General features: G+C 41.2%; 1 protein-coding gene and 1 long non-coding RNA gene across 2 annotated transcripts in view; one reads left to right on the top strand and one right to left on the bottom strand.

The window, feature by feature from the left end:
• LOC111252595 (uncharacterized) overlaps positions 1-12,844 on the bottom strand; it is a 41,711-nt gene extending 28,867 nt beyond the window's left edge. Inside the window, exon 1 of the mRNA XM_022810818.2 lies at positions 12,703-12,844. The gene's annotated coding sequence lies outside the window, so the exon portion shown is untranslated. The remainder of the gene's footprint in view (positions 1-12,702) is intronic.
• A 945-nt stretch (positions 12,845-13,789) lies between these two features.
• LOC147759082 (uncharacterized) lies at positions 13,790-17,838 on the top strand. Its single transcript, XR_015324969.1, has 2 exons — positions 13,790-13,931; positions 14,991-17,838. It is a non-coding gene; the product is annotated as an uncharacterized LOC147759082 (long non-coding RNA).
• The last annotated feature ends 2,051 nt before the right edge of the window (positions 17,839-19,889 follow it).

Raw genomic sequence — 19,889 nt, 5'->3', positions numbered from 1 at the left:
AAGGTAGAGTTCGTTGATGGGAGCATAACGGACAGTGATAGGAAAAGAGGGGTAGCAGGACGGAGAAAATGCTTGGCACTAGCCCAGGGAGAGCTTTCGTTCAGAAAGCGCTTGCTCCTGAGTGAGTGACTATCGGGGTTTGCTTACGAAGCTGCCCCCTACTCACGCCGTTGCTCGCCCGCCGACTACGAAAGAGTGGAGCAATAGCGACCCCTCACCATTTAGGGAAAAATGAGAGGGAAGGAGCCAAATCAGATTTCGACAGTGTGGCTTGGCTGGTGGTACGTTTTGCCATTTTGCTATCCCAATATGAACTCAGTCCCGTCAGATCCCACCAACCGGCGCAAGCGGCCTTACTAAGCGATTGCTTGGTGGCAGGATCTCGCGCAGGATATCATCGTTGTAGCTGGCTCTGTCGGTGTCGTCAACGTTGCGCATTACACGATTGCAGCTTCCTCACATACTTTCTTACTTCCAGCAATACATCCCAAAGCGAACACGAACAAGTGATTCCCAGTTGGGAAATCCTTGAACAGTGATGGGGCTCTTCAACCAAAGATTTTGTCCTTTGTCTCAGAAGTTTCTTTCGACTTTTGGATACAGAATGTATGAAAGTAACGTTAGAACATGCAGACAACAGTAAGACATGAACGAACATAGGGAAAATGAATGAAGTACAAGGCTCGCTTTCTATTTTAGAAGGACTGGTGATTTTGAATAGTTAAATTAACTACAGGCGTCACAAACTCGGCACAACAAAGCTGTAAATAAAGATTTTAGGGAAGTCAATGACGGTGATTAGTGTTATGTCAAGATAGCGGCGTTGCAGTAAATACTAATTCGCAACAAGTTCAACATTCATGCTACTTCTCAGCTTCTTAGAGTAAGTTATAGATGTAAATATCTAGATACCGTCTATTCTAGATTGTTTAGTAATCATATATTTACAGTGCGCATGACATTTCTTGTAGAATAATCAAAATTATTGAGTATAAATTTCGCAGCTAACTTACTAAGCTTGAATGCGTATCCATCTGCGAAACAATCGAGGAATAGGAGTTCTTGAAATCGGCGAAAAGGAGTTCTGATAGTGAAATCGGCTTGGCAAAGTAGCAAGAAGCGTGTCCGCCTCTTCTATTAAGTGAATGAAAGAAATTAACGAGCCGTACTTTATAGTTAGTTCGTTCCATTGTCAAAAAGAGCATTTTTATTGCGTCAATTGGATTTTCTATCGTATCCAAACCTAATCTACTACTGGCTTCTGCCTAGTGCAAAACAAGGTTCAGTCTCGTAGATACCGTGATCGGCAGCCAATTGTACATAATTTCGACGAGCATGATATCAATAACGTATACTAAACTGCAATAGCTTGTATGCACTCAAATGGTTTTAGGGAATAAAAAATACGCCAATTAAATTAAAAGTTTCGGCCACAACTGACTGATATCCTTGGTTGTCTGTTACGTAGACTTCTAAACAAAAGTGATATGCGAGAGGATTAGGTGCGCAGTGACGCAGGTCGCTACTGGGTGTTCGACCATCGTCCACTACAAAGGACTGCTAGGAGGGATGTATAAAACGAAGAGTTGTAAGCTGGTGACGGTTGTGCTCAGTAGCTGCCCAGTTGTCTCTTGGCCACGTTGTTCTTTTTTCAGTTCTTTACCCTTCAGGCGTGTGTGATTGCTCGGTGATGTTGCGACGTTTGCAGTTTTGTCGGTGCTTCGCAGTAGACGACTAGCTATAGGTTGGCAGTACTAGTGAAGCAGCGACAGTGGTTACGACGCAGCAGCAGCGTTGGTAGGAAAACGGCGAACAAGGTGCTGACACACCAAGAAGTGCTGCTGTCAGCCGGCAGACGTTTGTCTCTCCATCTCCTACCAATCACCCCCTTCCCGTTCTTCACCCCGCAGTGGAACCTCAATGGTAGCCGCACGACAACAACGAGAAACAAAGCTGTAAGGAAGGAAAGTAGCTGCTACCACAGATACAGGCAAGGGCCACGCGAGCCTTTAGTCCCAATCCCCCGTGTGAGCAAAGGGATTACACGCAGCTATCCTACCACAACACACTTGTCGGTCGTTGCTTGTTGGTGCTTCCCATGAATAGCAATGTGTAGTCAACTGAAAGGTTGGCGTAGTTGGTAGGTGCTTGCAATGCCCGTGGCACGCTCTTGCCACGTGTAGCAGAAAAAGGCAGGAAGTTATTTCGCTGGCTTAGGCACCTGTGCCGCTGTAAAACGATGGCTTTTGCCTCTAATATATTGAAGTAGGTGTTGATTGGTACAATGGAAAAAGCCTGCGCAAATTGAACAGCCCATTCGGGTGTCACACTCTATGCCACCCCTGGCATATGCCACAAACGAGCAAGTATTTTCAACGACGTCTTGACCTCAATAATTTGAAGTGCGTTTGCCATCTTGGAGCTTCATCTTTAAAAGGTTCTGTGATTATGCTGAATGCACACAACAGAACTAAAAAGCTGAACGCGCTTTAAAGAATAGTCACAGCTGCACACAATCAAAATTCTGCCGGCGTTACGTATATACTGAACGACTTTTGATAATGTCTAAGATACTCGGTAGTATGCGATTGAATCTGGTCTTTTAGAATATGAATAGCGCAGGAAGGGCAAATAGGTTGGCTGAAAGAAAAATGTTTCAAAACGGCAAGTTATATGAAGATTCGGAAACATCCTGAACAGTTAAATCAGGCTTGGGACAGTCAAGCTGGGCATTTCTAGGAATCTGATTTTATTATCTATTCTCACGTCTGTATCTCCGAGCTGTCAGGATAAAAGGTGCAGGATCTAGTTAAGATTAGTTTCGATTTCATCAGACGCAGCTAGCAGGAACTGGCCGAAAGTTCCTACGCTGTTCTTTTCTGGCATCGTTTAAAATGCATGGCCTCGTCCGCAAGAAAACACAGAACATTCCAAAACACAAGACCATGACCACGCACGAGCCCCCAACATTTTCGTAATGCCAATAACACCCTAGTTTTTGGAATATGTATACACAACAAGAATGCAGACTTATATAAATTTACGTGACAAGATGAAAACTGGAAACGTGTACTAGTCGTCTGTGAAAACGTAACAAGTTTTATGACGGCGAGACTGAACAAGGTTTCCAAAAAATCTGTTTTCGCCGCGTACGGTTGCAGACTAGCTTCACCGAGAAATTTCCAAGTTAATTGAATGACTAACGAAAGCGCTACCGGAACAAAGGTTCATAAAAATGACTCGTCCAGCTGATGCCATATTGCAAAATCGACTTTTTCTGTTAGTATATACTATCATGATAGTTTCGACATAGCGTAAAGGATAACGCAAAATCATGACTCAATGGCAGTTCGCTTCGAAGGGCCGCACGACGACGGCTAGGACAAAAGCCGGTCAGGAACAAAATTACAAATGAAATTGAATTTAATGAAAACTAGGGAACGGTAGACTAAAATAAAGCAGGTTGGGATCGAGACATTGAATATATCTTTATCGAACTCGACACTGAGTGAACGATCATTATTACGCTATAGCATGTTTTTTCATACTGTCTCAAAATGATATCACGTTGAAATAATCGGTTGATTCGCCCAAACATCTTTTCCCTATTGGTCATAAATAATTGGTTTTTTTGCCATTTATCTATCATCCGGTAATATATCATGATTTGGGCGTATAGTCAACGTTAGCTGAACCGCGTGTATTTCAGTGTATAGTGTCACAAATGTATTGAAACGTAGCTAGTTATTTCTCTCAGAGGCTAGAATCAATCTGGTACGCCTTAACGATCTACAACACGACTAGCTGAGCTGCATCTGAAATTTGCCGCCAGTATGTTGTGAAGCTACCAGCATCTCAACCTCGATTTTTCTCTTCATTTTTTCTATCCGAAGTTTGTTAATTAGCTTTATAGGGTAACAAGCACAAGGGCGCTCACGTTCGCTGTATGTTGAGGAGACGCATTCTTTCTGCAGCAATCGGTAACTTTCATCTTCATATGGTATCAATCAAAGAGGGGCTAGAGTGAAGTCTATTGACCTCTTGGCTTCAGTTTATAATCAAAAGTATTCTGTATGATAGTTTGTCTTAACCCACTCGGACATTGCGTAGACACTTTCGTTTGCGTACAATTCAACATAACAACGACCTACTCATGTGTGTGTACTCAGACGAGGTAAAAGCGACAGAAGAGCATACGATGTTTGGTGCACTAGATCATATGCTATCTAAAATAAAATATCTCATTTCTCCCCTTTTTTTTTTTTACATTATTTTAACGTGGTATTTAAAGCGTATGGTTGGTATTTTGGTGTTTGATTTCAGTTGACAAGCCTGAATGTTAATTTATATTCAGGCTTTACTAGGCAAATATAGAATTAATGACGGGGACGTCATTTGTGTTCTGCTGTAGCAAACTTCTAGAACAATCCAGGGGTCTTACAAATGTTAGTACCACGACAAATTTGCAACTAAGCACAAACAGGGGATGCTAGGCGGTAGGAGATCGCTGTCAGTCATCATTATACCCGATAGTGTCTGAATAGATCATATGCTTTTTTTTCTAGATCATATGTTATTACAAATGATTTACTGCTATGTTCTAACCTTCAAAGCATACCCGATACCAACTTCAGATACACTACACTAATAAGTAAGCGATCGATTACAAAAAAGTATTGCGCTGATATTTTTCCTCAGCCGGAAAAATTACATTTAATAGGCCAACTGTTGACTGATATTTTTACTCGAGCTCAAATGAACGTTTCCATTTCAATGTGCCTCGTTCAGCGTTCACAGCGTTCGAAATCTTCGTCCAAACCTACCCGTATATATACACACGTAGACACATAATGAGAGGGAAATTTTGTTTTGCGGTCCCAGCAATCGATGTCAAGTTCGATGCGCTTTCATTAACTTTGAGCAGTTGTGACGACCGATATCAACTGGCAACGACCGGCTTCTGATCCCAATTCGAACCTTACGTCGGCACAGCCATTAAAGCATTTACCAAGACAATCGTTACCAGTTATATTAGATGAGCTCAGAGCCTCAAATTGTACTATGGTTTGTGCGTACAATTAAATTTGCATCTTCACGAATCATTGTACAGATCGTTTGCTAGAAGAACGACACACTATCTTTGCATGTTTATGGCAAAGTCTACTTTAATGTACCTTTAAAGTTTCACGACGCAACCTGAAGTATGCGGACTTCATCGAAGCGTACGGGTGTAGGTAGATACATCTATTTCGTAGAGCAACTTTTTCAAATCACAACGAATAGACTCAAATGAATTTCTTTCTTTCAAGTCGTGCCCCTTAATCGAGCCCTAGTACGTGACCGTGAAACATCGACATAGTCTTATTGAAGTGGTAGCTATGTGATTATTTTTCATTGTAGGAAGCCTTACAATGTGCACGCGTACTAAATTAACACTGTAATAATATCGTAATCATACAGACAGTTTATGACGAGTTTGCATTATATTGCTATCATTATTTTTTCCTTGTATCACCTACTTGGATAAATGGTGCCGTTATACTCGATAAGACTGCATAACGTAAAAGAAATTATCTAACGCTTACCAAAGGGGTCGTAAAAATGCGGTTTACTCTTCCTCTTTTCTGACCGTCTGTGGTTCGATCTGTGTACCCTCATCATTCACAAACACCACCAGGTTTCAATTAGCGGCCGCTAGCCGGGCGTCAATAGTAATTCAGCTCATTATGGCTGTCAGCCCCTTCCTTTGAGCTGCTCTTCTCCCCTCTTTAATTCAAAGTTTTACACCGTCCCCGTCGAAAATCCCCTATTTTTTTTTCCTCCCAGCTCCTTCTTTTTGCAAAACGATCGCTCCTTGCTTTTCATCGGGTCGGCTTTTCTCGCTTGCTCCCTTTAGTCGAATTACTCCCGAATTCTACACACACGCGGTTAGTTCACTCTACCAAAATAGCCATCATACTCTACAACACATCAATGGTATCAGTGGCTGCAACTGTTGGTCCGAATTCTGTTCGAACTCTCCTCTCGGTCCCGCATTGGGCCCGCCTCCCGAGAAGTAAAATCCTCGAGATGAAATCTCAAGGGGACCCAGCTTTACACGGCCTGCATCACGGAACGCAGAAGCAATAGCAACACCTAGTCTGCGTGAGTTTGAACTTGCAAAAAGTTCACGCGAAAAACGAAAAGAAACGCTGCACAGGAGAAAAATGGTGAGGTACATAAGAAAAAGTGTACACTTGCCGCGACTGTATATGTCCCACCTTGGGTTCGCGATGTATCGACCACAACGTCCCATCATCCAGGGGCACACTATAAGAAGCTGCAAGTCATTGCTGTTGTGCCAATTCCATGGGATAAACCCCTTACCACATTTCCCTTTTCCCACTTTTAGCGATTCCAATAGAAAGATCCTTACAGCACACGCGGACGCACCACACCGTTAGACTAGCAAGCGATTTCGCGTATTTGAAGCAAGAACCGCGTACAGATGGTGGTATTATAGTTCACGGGCTCCCACCGCGATAAGAATAGGGACCATATCTGAATCATTACGACTTCCGCAAATCTCCCTGCTCTTGCTGTTGGTAGTTCCGTTGCGTACCATCGTTTTTCCCTGCACTCCTTCGCTGGAGCCTTTGGTGTCGATACCTTCATTCATGCCAAGTCGAATGAATCGGGGCTTTATGGCTGGCATCGTTTGCATGCCCCTACAGACGTTCCTCAGAAAAGTGGCCTCTGAGGCTCCTGCTTCGAAAATGCAACGAGTTTGTGACAAACAACAATCGAAGCGAGGAAGACCGAAAAAAAAAAATCGATGACTGATCAAGAACTTGCTTTAAAACGTAATTAAAAAAATTTAAAACATACAGAAAAAATGTTGTTTAAAAAGATCTAATCTTACGATTAGATCAGCTAAATTGAAACCATTCGATTTTGACACCGAATTTCTGAACGAAAAATTAACGTATTGTTAGCTTTAAATAGGGTACTCCAAACATATTATGAGAAGAAGAAGAAGAAGAAAAATTACAACGCTCTCTATAAAATGATATACAGTACGATAGAATAGAGTGAATGAAAACTTCATATAGCCCTCCTTCTAACTATTTCTCGCTTCCAGGTGTTGACTAGATCGACAAACCTTACCTCTGTAAAATTTCGTTCATCATTAGTTTCGCCATAAATCGTTTACTTTACAATTTGATGGAAAAGGTCTGGTTGTGCGCTAACATAAAAAACCAGCTTGCACTAGCTGGGCAAATTATGGCGCGTCGTCTCCATCCATCTATCTATCTATCTATCCCTTACAAACAAATACTTCTGAGACTGTTGCTAGCACTTAGCCATTGTCGCAAATTGTGTGCAAACTATCAAAATAAAACTGAGACAACAGGCTAAACCAAGAGTACGCCAAGGCTAAACAAATATATAGGCGGTATCGGTAACCTCGGACTGTAATTCGCATCGTTGCCATCAGTTCTTGATGAATTTCGTCGTTCATGGGAACGGCCTTTATTTTGCTCGCATGGCCGAGCTAACAACGGGAGATTTTGTTCTCTCATAAATTAGATTTTCCCTACAGCTCAGGGCTGCCTGTGTCCGGCTGCTGTTGCCACAGTAACAGCAATAGCGGAGCAAGGGTTGACGTACAGCTGTAGCTCGCCTTTTGGTAAGCGTTACCCTGTCCTTTCGACGAAGACAACACGGGAAAACCGTACATCGCCTCCGGGCTTTGTTGGTTACATTGGAGAAGAGTCCACCGAAAATCTTGGGCCAGAAATGGCACAAGACATTCACCGTGTCAGCTTTTTAAATAGGCCAACTTTGTGCGTTATGACTTTTACCCACAGTGCACTATATCAAATTGGTTTTTAACCTATACAATCATATAAACAATAAAGAGCACATTATAAACTAAAGCTATTGTCCTGAAAGTTCAATTCTTTGGTAACTCTTTCTAGGGAAATCATGCGTATGCGTTTTAGTGCTAGTTTGCTAAACAGTTGCTTGTTTTTGAAGGGCAAAGCCTCTTTCAACAATAAAATTGATTTAGCTATGCGCTAACATTTTGTTACGGAAAAGGTTTATAATGACACCTTGGTGAAAACCTTAGTTTAATTTTGCATTATATTGCTTGTAAATGTGTAACACAAACAAATTGTTAAATATCATTGCTTATAATTGGCTGAAATACATCTTCCCCCATGACACTTAAACCTCCATTCACTCATAAAGGAACTCCAAACCTTGAGGCTCCAAACCATGGACATCTGACGTGTTTTGCACGCTATACCGAAAATAGAGATAGTAGGCCTCGTTGTTCGAAAATTAACATAAACCTACAGTGTATCAACAACATCCTCGGGTACGGTAAATTAACATGAATTTCCTCTATTATTATAGGAGTAGTTTATTTATTTGTTTATTTCTTTTTACGAATCAAGAAAGACGCCACGGAAGAGAACGCATGCTTAATATAATAACTGCGTAATCTTTACGTACGAAAATTCCTTTGCAAAAATATGATAATTATTATTATTATAAATATGAAGAGAGACAAGAATAGTCAGCATTTAATGTGGAGCGTATTTATGGTTGTGGCATGACCTTTGTTAGCACTCATTGTCCTGCTATACGGTTGTAATGGGCTTGTTGTCTAGTTGGTAGTGCTAAGGAGCCATCTTGTCATTCATCAGTACCGACTACCCTATACAGATCAACGGTAGGGTACTAAAACCATATACCTTTCCAAAAGCTGGTCACCAATATCACCACAGAGGAGGCTACACCTGTCATCGAACTATTGAAGCACTTGCCATTTAGTTACACACCAAAAATAGACCTATGCAGAAGTCGCTGCCTCGAAAGCATCGCAATGCCACGCAAGCAACTATGAAAAAGAAGATCGACAGTGCGACAATCCGGAGCGGATGTTACGGACCAAAATCTGACAATGGCCGGAAACGCCTCATACTTCACTATATATATATATATATATATATATATATACTTGCTCTAGTGTTCGCTGTCTTCTTTGCTGTTGTGACGCCTCACGCTTTGTAGCATTACTAAGGTCTCTGCTTTTGCTACCGAGATCTATATTTCTTTTCGAGGGGACCCCGTTAAGCCTGAGTGGACGAGGACAGCAGGCGCGCTCTGGTGCGATGACTCATCTAGGGGGCCATGTGGGCCCTAAACAAAGGTTGCGATAGTGAACGAGGCGCGGCGCGGGAAAAACGATGGAGAACTCCCCTAGCTTGTGCCTCTCATTCCCAGGACAGTAAATGCTACATTAGGTTTGAACAAGAAGATTACTGAGGCCTGTCTTGGCTTCTTGCCGCACTTCGAACACTCTTATGATGTTAGCACGGTCAAAGGCAGACAAAGGTCTTCCCTGTGCTTCACTACCGTTACACTACAGCTGCATGTAACAGCTCCATGACGAGCCGACCTATTTTTTTTTTGTTAGTTCCAGTCATTGGGATATATTTTGGCATAGATGTAACATAGTCTCTGATAATAGTAAGGAATAGGGTAAATGGCTAGGGGATCTCCTTAGCATCGGAAAATCTGTACGGATTTCCGAGCAAAGAGCCGAATGCCAGACTTTGCGATACCGTATGGTTATAGGCCGGTGCTTTACGCTTCGTTTGTTGCACTTTTATTTTGTCACGGTAACGTGTCGCCGAACTTCCTTGAGGCTTCAGCTTTATTTTTGTTATCTGGTTTTCTCGTAAAGTATTCAACTACACGCTATTAACTAGTTGCGTCTGTAAAATGCTAAATTAGCCCCTGTGATCTTTCTGTACGTTTGGGAATTTTCGGATGTGAATATTAATGGTTTTGCGTACTATTATGCACGATAACAGATGAAATTTGTTGTAACGATGTATATTATTATTATGTCTCGTAAGATGTCCGGTTGTAATGTTTATGCCAGATTAAAAAAAATGCCTTAAAAAACCCCGTTCTCTTCTATATTTACACCATAACATCCCTCTAACCGCTCGTCTCTAACAAGTTGGTGGGGTGAAATGTTCCGTTTGTCTGATGGAAAGCCCCAGTCCTCCGGACGATATGCGACGTGGCAAAAACCGTCGGCTGAATCGTGAATCGAGAAGGTCGTTCCATTTAGCCTAACTCGACATACCGCAGGTGGCCTATGAAGGGTCTCTGTCTGCAAGGACGTCTTCGGAGGATGACGCTTCTAGGACCACGACTGCTTTCCTCTCTGCCTGTTTGTCTGCGACTGAGCTGGCCTGTGGGGACGTGACATGACGTGTTTTTACGTGTGTTGAACAAAGCGGTCAGCGAACACTTGCCTCGGTGCGGACATCGTGGCCAGTCATTTTTAGGGGAAGGCGCCTGCCACGTTCCCGCTGTGGAGCACTCACAACCGTTGTTCCCGATCGCACCGCGACAGCCAAGTCCGAAATCGAAAGTCGGTCTAGTATATCTGTTTGATAGGATTGGTAGTGCGTGCTCCGCACAAACAGCATATCGGCTGTTAAATAACGCGGTACGGCAGTAGCGGCTGGTTCACCGCTGGTTATGAACATTCCCTATTCATTAAGCTATACAAGCCTGGTTAGCTGAACACTGGCATGTATTGGCATGATGAGACCATTATTAAACTATAAACTGGCACTTTACAGGTGCAAAATAACAGGCTTAAGGCTGAAACATATCATATACCTGCAAACATAAAAACTACCGGACGTTGATTGTGTACATATGCGTTATGAGAAATATCCTACATTTTATAGAGAAACAACTAAATTTGCCATTATGTAACAGCATCAAAAACTCCAACTAAACAAACCCATTTAGGCGATAGTGGAGCTTTACTACTAAGTTACACATATTTATATATAAATCTATAACCGAATGACCACCTTGCACACAGTGACTCACGCGTCGTATATGTAATAGGGGTATCGTCCCGAACAAGGGCAAAGATCTCAGGGCACTGGAGTAACAACGGTAGGTATCTATTATTCAATGCAAATTTATTCCACGAATATCGCCGGGCCACTCGAGTTCTCTATGCAGTTCGCAAGGGCTGAGTTCAACTTGATGGTCTAAAATGCAGCTCCGCCATATAAAAACAGGGAGAGCATAGTGGCAGTAACTTACGGAAGGTATGGGGCCGAGATTCGTAGAAACTATTATTAATATAAAAAAGTAAAACATAGTACTTACAACAATTCTTTAGATAATAGACATCTAAAAGCTATACTAGATTCTGCAATTTCTATCAGGTGAATTATCGATACATTTTGTATGAAGATTAAAGCCTAAGGCAAATTCAAGTAGGATGTAGATGAGAAGACCTGCTTTAAAAAAAAACGGTCAAGTTTGCTACGTTGTTTTTTGAGTATGCCAACTTCGAAATCTACTTTCGGTTTTTCGACTTCTTAATTACATTCTACAAATAAAATGCACTGCTGATCGTTCATGCGAACTTATAAGGTTTAGATAAGGTATAGTTAAACCATCTAATCTGGACCTGCTACCTGACTTTTAACCTAGCCACTTGTTTAAATCTTGGTAACATTGTAAAGTCTGAAATTATTATTGAAACTTTGCCTCAATTAGAACACTGTTGGAAATTATTGAACAATGGTTAATATGTCTTTGAACGCCATATCCAACAGAATTTTCATTATGTGACTGTGCAGAAGGTCGTGCATAGGATTTTGACTTTTTCTTAGTCGTCAGTTTAGGCGTTATCAAACCCAATGGCTACTTTTCTAAAGCAAAACCTTATTACAAATTCAGGCTAATTTACCATTTTATGTATAAGACAGGATGTGTTAAACGGACGCAATATATTACATACATCATATTAGATATGGGTTTTGTTGCATCAAAAAAAAAAGTAGATATTTTCAACAGAATTTCCGATGTTTCACCATGTTTTACAATTGGTGAGCGTTTAATTGTGGTAGATATTTGTAATTATGCTTAACTCAGCCTTGTAGAGATGCCGAGAGGACATAGGATCGCGACGATCTGCATAACAAAATGCAATACTATTTTTTTTTCTACGTTTTCTAAGACTCCATAGAATTTTCGTTGCGTATGAAGTGCGGCGATCGTGTCTTAAGGAACGCATTGAAGCACTGAGTAAGTTTGAATGGCGTGTATCATTTCGATGCAGGATAGTTTTCTTAATGCGGTTTGTATTTACTTTTATCTATTCGAAAACATTCAAGGTGTACCATGACGAAATAGTCAACGAGGTGATAAAAAGGCATCAATTCCATTTAAAACGTCAACATTATAGAAATCGAATAGGATTTTATTATAACAACAAGCGAGTAAGTATCTAAACAATTAAACCATCAACTCATTAAACAGGACCAATGCAAAATAACTGTCCAGTTCTACTGTATCTAAGCGTCAATCGTCCCACTACTAATAAGGAGTGTATGTGACCTGATTTAGGACTCTAAGATAGTTTAGATTTCTCGATGTTGCCCTGCGGCCAAACATAGCATTGGATATACGGAATACATAGAAGCTATGGTTAAAGTACGAGCCGTCCGAATGCTAATAATATTGCCGATCATTTCATTAAATAGTTTGAAAGCACCTGAAGGTGATCTGGCAACGACGATACCAGCTGTGATATCAATCTGCGACCTAATTTCTATCGTATTTTGAAAAATTTGTCAGCCAACGTTAATAGATGCGTACCTTTGCTGTTAACAGCGTTTATTTGATGGCCTGCACGAATCATACAGTTGTCGAATGACTTAGCTAACGGCTGCAAAAGCAATCGCTGCGATCAAGCATCGCTCTGTAGGTGATGTGAGAACAATTACAAGCTCGTTAACACTAAACCATTGAGTATTTGTGTTCCTGTGGAGATGCACGCAGACCGTTCAGTTACGCTATGCTCAAGTACGTACAATAACGACTTGAGTTTTCCTCTATTAGAATCGTAGTGCCAAGCGACGGACGCGACCTACGCTTATATGTGCACTGGAGCAACGGTACGGCGGCAGCAGCAGTAGAAACAACAACAACAACAACAACAACACCATTTGAGTCAAAAAAAGCAGTTGCAATTATCTCCTGTGCTGAACAATGGCCGATTGTTGGCCGGCCTTCGTCTCGTCTCGCGATGAGAACCCGTAACGGAACGGCACGCACGTGGAGTACGAATACGACAGGATCATTATTCTACTTGGCTGCGCAGGGTAGGGGGGCGAGGGCAGATGCTGCCCCTGCTGTTTCTGTACGCTGCGTCAAACTGCTGAAACGAAGAACCATCTCCGCAGATAGGTTCGCGGGCTCTAATGATTCTTTAGTTCGTACCACACAGCACAATACCTGAAGCAATAACAGCGACCGCTAGTGCTTAGACAATAGAGTTGACGTACAGTCAACTCGATTGTCCCACAGTCACCTCTGTCTACCTCTATCTCGTCTGCCTCATCCAGAGGTGTTTCACTTTCTCTAGCATTCCTCTATCGTTCACAATGGTGCTGCCAGCCAGTTAGGTAGCTGCTCGTCGCTCCAATGGAAGAGTATGCGCATGAAACGGCTCGCTAAGGAGCTACATTAAAATGAGCAGCTGCACCCTCACGGTAACGCTATGCATCGTTGTTTGCGCCGCAACGCGCCCCCATCTTGTCCTCATCCCGGTTCTTCTCTTTAAATGCAGAGCGTATGACACTACAGCAGGCTATGAACGCACGACGGTCGTAATTCAAAGAGTGCACGAAAAGAAGGCATGCGACGCGCACATAACGGACAACCACAGCGAAAGCCCTATAGTCCGATATAAACATAAAAGCAGGCTGGCATAGCAGACATGATGTGGCAGTCCCATATGGACACGGATGTAAACAGGCATGGCGCGATACCGATGATCCTCTAGCTCGAGTATCGCATCAAATTATGACGTCTCGTATCAAACAGTGCGTAGTGTTATGCCCTTATCACTGATTAACTTGTCATTTTCATGCGTAAGCACTATTGCACGAGGCCTTGGACCTGCAAGGACCTGTCTCGAGCTTGAGGGTTACCAGCATACTACATAAAGGTTTCTACCGAATTTAGCCATTCATTCCACTGTGACTAAACGGCAAACCCTATGCTCGTAGCGCCCTCCTCGTAAAATCCTCAGTATTAATGACATCATTCCTACTAAGCACAACAATGCCACGCGTGATGGATGGTGCTAATATACTCTATCCGCGTATTGCTCAACTGGCGCTACCATTACTCCTGTTAAGTTTGTCGGTAATGGCCCGGTTATAAAATGATCGTCGCTGAGAAATAGAATTGTTTAGAAGAAATCTGTTTGTGACATATCATGCATTTGACAACACCGCTGCATGTCTAGGTGTTCTTATAACGCTCTGATGGGCACTAGTTGATAATTGTTTTATATACAGTGGTCTATAGTTTGTTCTGAGCTTAGCGTATACGGCCGGAGCTGAACATTGCATTGAAAGTTGCTTCCTTTCTAATTAAGTTAATCGCGCTTGATTTGCTAAATTTAATACAGAATTACTTAAGAAAAATTATTATTTAAATTTTTACGTAACTTCAAATCCTAAATTATTGACGTACAAAACTTAAACCCTACCTCTACCTAGAAGAGCTAGGTTATTCTAGGCTCCCAGCAGGTCTTTCCGCTAGGAGAACTAACAGACCTTTGCCCAGACCCGTAGGGTTTATTGAAATTGATAACTATTTGCATAAAGCTTCTTGATTTGATATAACCTAAACGTTGATCGGGCGGAAAAAATGTACAGACAGACTTTGGATTTAAAGAGTTTTGCCGCAATTTTATTTCGATAAATTGAAAATCCTACCGGGATTCGACTAAATGTCGTTCACTGGTTAGCTTGGCTAGTAATACTGCAACAGATTTTCAGGATAAAGGCTATTCAATAACGCGACAACAGTGACAACAAAAATGGCTGACATACGTTTTTGACGGTATCTGGTTTTTTCCAAACCATTTTCAGAAGATCGGATTTACAGGACCGGATTCAAGCCGTTAACCGATACAACGCATTTTGACTATGCTGTACAAATCTATTTGAGAAGAGGGGAAACAGCTGAATACAACAAGAATATATCTTACTCTGGCACATTTACTTGCTGCAAATCTTTAAAAAAATTTGGCCTGAGATCGAGCGAGTTTTCTGGTTGATAGGTAGGCCAGATGCAAGGTAAAGTTCTTCTTGATTTTTCTATATTTATTAGTCCAATACAACATATTGAATCGTATTCAAAAATGCACGTTATACTAACTCTTAAAACCAAAATTATCAGCCACTAGCATCAAACGAAGGAACAAGGTTTTTGGGTAGTGGATTTATAAAGGTTTTAAATTCCCGACCATAATGGGCAGCTTTTAAATGACCCAGTTTAAAAAGATCAAATATGGTGAACGCAAAGTGATTTTTATTTGACAATCTAAATACACTCTTATCTAGAAAAACACATACTAGAAAAAACCTTTATAATGTGTTGAGGATCAATATGTGAAATGATTCAGCTCGAATACCTAGGCTGTGTCTATCAAATAAACAATACTATTTAGCTTATGTTTGACTAAATACTGATTATTTTCAACCAACTTAGTTTGCTGTCATTGGACAAAAAGCGAAGTATACGCTTTGCCTTTTAGTCCTAAGAAATACATACGATTATAGGTAACCTTTTGTTATGGTTAATCCTTTGTATTATGGAGATACATGAAAGTTATGTTTCTGAATGATAATACGTTCATATATAACAATAATATTTGCAGACATGCAAAGCTTGTTGAGCAAAGGTCCGTTTTCGTCTCTTGCTACGTTCAATCAAAAGCTTACATGTACTTAATTTTCCCATAACCACGAAGCGTTCTAGTACGTATTACCATCATCACTGCGTTCGTCGTCATTTGCCACCTCTGTCTCATTATTGATGTGAGTCGACCCACACGTGACTCCAGCAGTGGCAGTAGCAACCGTAACCATATAAGGATGCACTTTCCCATGTTGAATGGGCTTGCAATGTTGCCGTTGCCAGCACCGTTTCTCGTACATTGCACTATTTCTCCATAACGTATGTTCGCTGTTCTGGATTGGCGTGGGGGGGGGGGGTCCTGAACAAAATTCTGCGTTTGCTCTATTGGGTACGTCATTTCTCATGCGCATGCGCACCACCCACGTAATTCAACCGTTCATCATCGAGACATAATCGGGAGGTGAGGACAGTTGAGCCTCCTCGAATATGCTCGTGCGTGCGATGAACTACTACAGCGGCTTCGCGTTCATCTGTGTATGATATTTATGCCGAATGCAGGAGGTGGAGCATCCCGTAGACTGCAGCCGTGGAACGCACGTGCGTCGACCTACTAAAATACTCCGATTTATCGTCAACCTCAAATCGGATTCTGATCACAGTAATTAAGCTTTCTCTAAGTGCATATAACGCAGGATGCTATGATATGAACAAATCGTAGTATAAAAAGAACGCATATTACTGGTAGTTTATGGAAAGCGTTTATGTAAATATTGTTCTAAACAACTTTTGTAGCTCATTTTGAATCTGCTAACATTATTAGATCATCTAGGGTATATAATGTCATAACGTTATTTCGCCTTACTATATATCGTTAATGCCGCCTAGTATTACGGGACCACTTGAACAGCCAAACATTACACATAAACAATGTAATTCAGTCGTAATACTCAACTGAAAACTGACTGCAAGCAGATAGCGTTGTTTGGTCGTAAGATTGATTTCTTGCATTTATTATAAGGTTACAACAACAATTGTTAAAGGGGGTGGTCAGTATTTAGAAGACAGAGTACAAAAAGTTTTTAGGGCATCAGCATCAATTTCGATCTTCCCCTTACACGCCATCTTTTCGCAAAGCAATCCGTTTCTCAACCTGAAGATGCCGCTTTAGGGTACGGTACATAAGGCATACAAATGATCCGGAATCATTGCGTAGAGAAAGACTTGGCGGATTGTGATAAGATTAAATTTGCATACTTGAAACGGGTAATAAGTTAGTAGACAGGAATACCAGTCTTTATGGAAGGGAAAAAGACTAAAGTGTACAAGGACTTTAGGAGAGTTTGGAACAAAAAAAAAAAACTAAAATTGATCTTCAATTCTTCTTAGCACTAGTGACAGTCAATGTGACTTTTGTAGAGCCCTGTAGAGCAAGGCTACTCCTCGTTGTACAATTCTTGGCTTTCATCATATCGCATGTGGGAGCGAAGCTTCTTGGAAACCGTACTCCTGTGGAAATTTGATTATAATGTAAATCAGCAGTCCACAATGAATGGAAGGATAATGTTGTATATATATATTATAAGGCGGATTCGGAACTTGAATGACTTTTGATTTACGTATCGCTAGCAGGCGAAATCTGGCTGGTAAATGCTCCAGGCCTCTTTAAACTTGTCAGTAAAAACCTATTGAGTAAACTTCGGGAAAAATGGCGTCAGAAAGAAAATCATCTGTTACTCTCAAGTTTTTGTTTCTCTAAAACCGCATAGCTGCGGAAATTAATCGAAGATTAGTAAAGACATGAAGTAAGGAAAGCTCACGCGAAAGCACAGTGCGTGAATGGTGCAAACGTTTTAGGAACGGAAATTCAAATATTAAAGATAAGCAAGAAGGTGACCAGATCTGATGAACAGAACATAGTACCGTAATCGACGGGACTCTTCATGAAAGCAAACCTGAAACCTAAAAGTAGCATTTCGCATTGAACGTATTTCAGAAGTATTACTCAAATACTGAAAACGCGGGAACTAATTGAAAAATAGATTCTTAATAAATTTACTACATGTCAGTTGAAAAGGAGTGTGGTGTATTGTATCTTCAACCAACAAGGAAGCCTTTTGGAGCGTATAGTTCATTCTCCGCCACCAGTCGGAGGGGTACCTGGCGAAAGAATAGAACTGCCCTTCAAAGATATCGGGTAGGTGGCGGTGTCGAGCAGCTCTGGATGCAAGGTGTTCTTCGTACTTGCAATGGACATTAGGGCACCTGCTACTCGTCAAAAATCAAACGATGAATGCAGCTCGTTATCTCTAGTTCCTTAAAAAACTCATAGACCGTTATCGCGGCAAATGTGTTACTTACCGATAACACCACACTGAGTTGCCATGCCTTAATTACGCTCTGGATTAAGGGAAGGATCGTCGAACGTTAGCTTTAACCTGCTCATTGTCTCGGTTTAAATCCATGTGATTACGGAGCGCTCCATACCCTAAAAAGACAACTGATGGACATGTATATCACATCGTCGATTTACTTTGATCCAAATAGTATACGGGAACGCGAATGGTAAAAGTATCGCTGCCTAAAAGTTGCCAGAGCTCTAAGTGTGTGCAAAATAAAGGACACTACCTTTTAGCACATATCAAGAAATTATCACTTGAGCTCGAATAGTTCAAAAGGTATTCAATTTCAACGTCCGCCGAATTCTCTTGTAATGCACACGTGTATATATTTATGTATATGTATATACATTTATATATATATATAGAAAGCCATTTATTATTAAATAGGAGACACTGTAGAAGACAGAGGCCACCGATAAGCTTTCATCGTTAGCATTTATGTGCGCGGAAAGAAGGTCTCCAGCGTCCATGGCAAGTCGGACAAGCCCAACGGTAAAGCAGTTCGATAGAGGCCACAATGAAGTTTTGTACCAACCTTTTTAGAAACTCGCGCTTTTCCGACCAAAAAAACACGGTTCGTTCGAAATGTCGGGTTTTCCATCATCCAGCAGCAAAAATCTTTCAAACCTTTGAAAAAAATTTCAATCGAGAGCAAATCCATATTTCTGGTAAAAGAATGCTAATGTACTTCAATAGTTAACTGTAGAATATACATATTTTTGCATTTTGTAGAACTCATAAACAATTGGCACGAAAAACCAACATTCGTTATATAGTATGGTTGTATAGGCAAGTGCGAATGTAACTTCTAAATAAGTTATTTACGTACTTGCCCATATGCGTGCTTTAATACCCTAAAGGCAAGCAGCTTGTGTCATTGCCTTTGCCCGGGTCAGACTTAAAACAAAAATTTTAATTCGCTTTCAGTTAAGAGAAAGCTCGATATAATAGAAATCTATGTGATGCCGCCCCGCAGGTTCTAGTGAAATGAGCAGGGTGGCTGTCAAACTTAGCACCATAAATATGAGCAGTTAAGGGAACGATCAATGCCATGCAGTCTTACACCGACGCACTCGGTCTTTAATAAAGTCTGGGCTTTCATGTTCTTGTCTGTAGTTAAGGGTCTGTGGAAGACCTCTTCAAGGACCCTCTTGTTAGTTGGAGGATCTTGGAGAGTACTTGACAGCGCTCAGTTCGGTAACTCCCTGTAACGGACCTGGTCTGGAGGACTCAATCCCCAAACGAGTGCATTCATTAGAAGCAGAAATAGAGCCCTATTTCTTGAAATACATTTACTTTGGAGAGTGTATTGTTATCCAGCGTTATTGTCGACCGAGCAAATGCTTCATTAATGTGTCAGCTAGGAACCATGGCCACATGTTACTCGTATTTTGGGATAAATAGCCCTATTTGATAGAGCTCTGTTTTGAATGCAAAACGTAAAAACAAACCGCTATACGGGGAACAGTTCTCCATTAATATTGTCAACTTTCTTCCTCTTCTTCCTTCTTTTTGTTGTTCCTTCTTTTTCCTAAGAAGTATGCTTCTTGTGATTACCCTATTATGCATGAATCTTCAAATCGACAGTGTGATAACACGAGCACCGACTTGTGTTTAAAATAGGTGTACTTTAGAAGAACTGTTGTGACAAGGAGTTTCTGTAAGATCAATATTGTATTTTGTCTCTAGTGTTCGTTCAAGCCAAATGTCTGTTTTTGTTTATTAAAA

Source organism: Varroa destructor, unplaced genomic scaffold (genome assembly GCF_002443255.2).
Source record: "Varroa destructor unplaced genomic scaffold, Vdes_3.0 BEIS01000001.1, whole genome shotgun sequence".
NCBI lineage: Eukaryota > Metazoa > Arthropoda > Arachnida > Mesostigmata > Varroidae > Varroa > Varroa destructor.
This window is presented reverse-complemented; position numbering and strand designations above follow the sequence as displayed.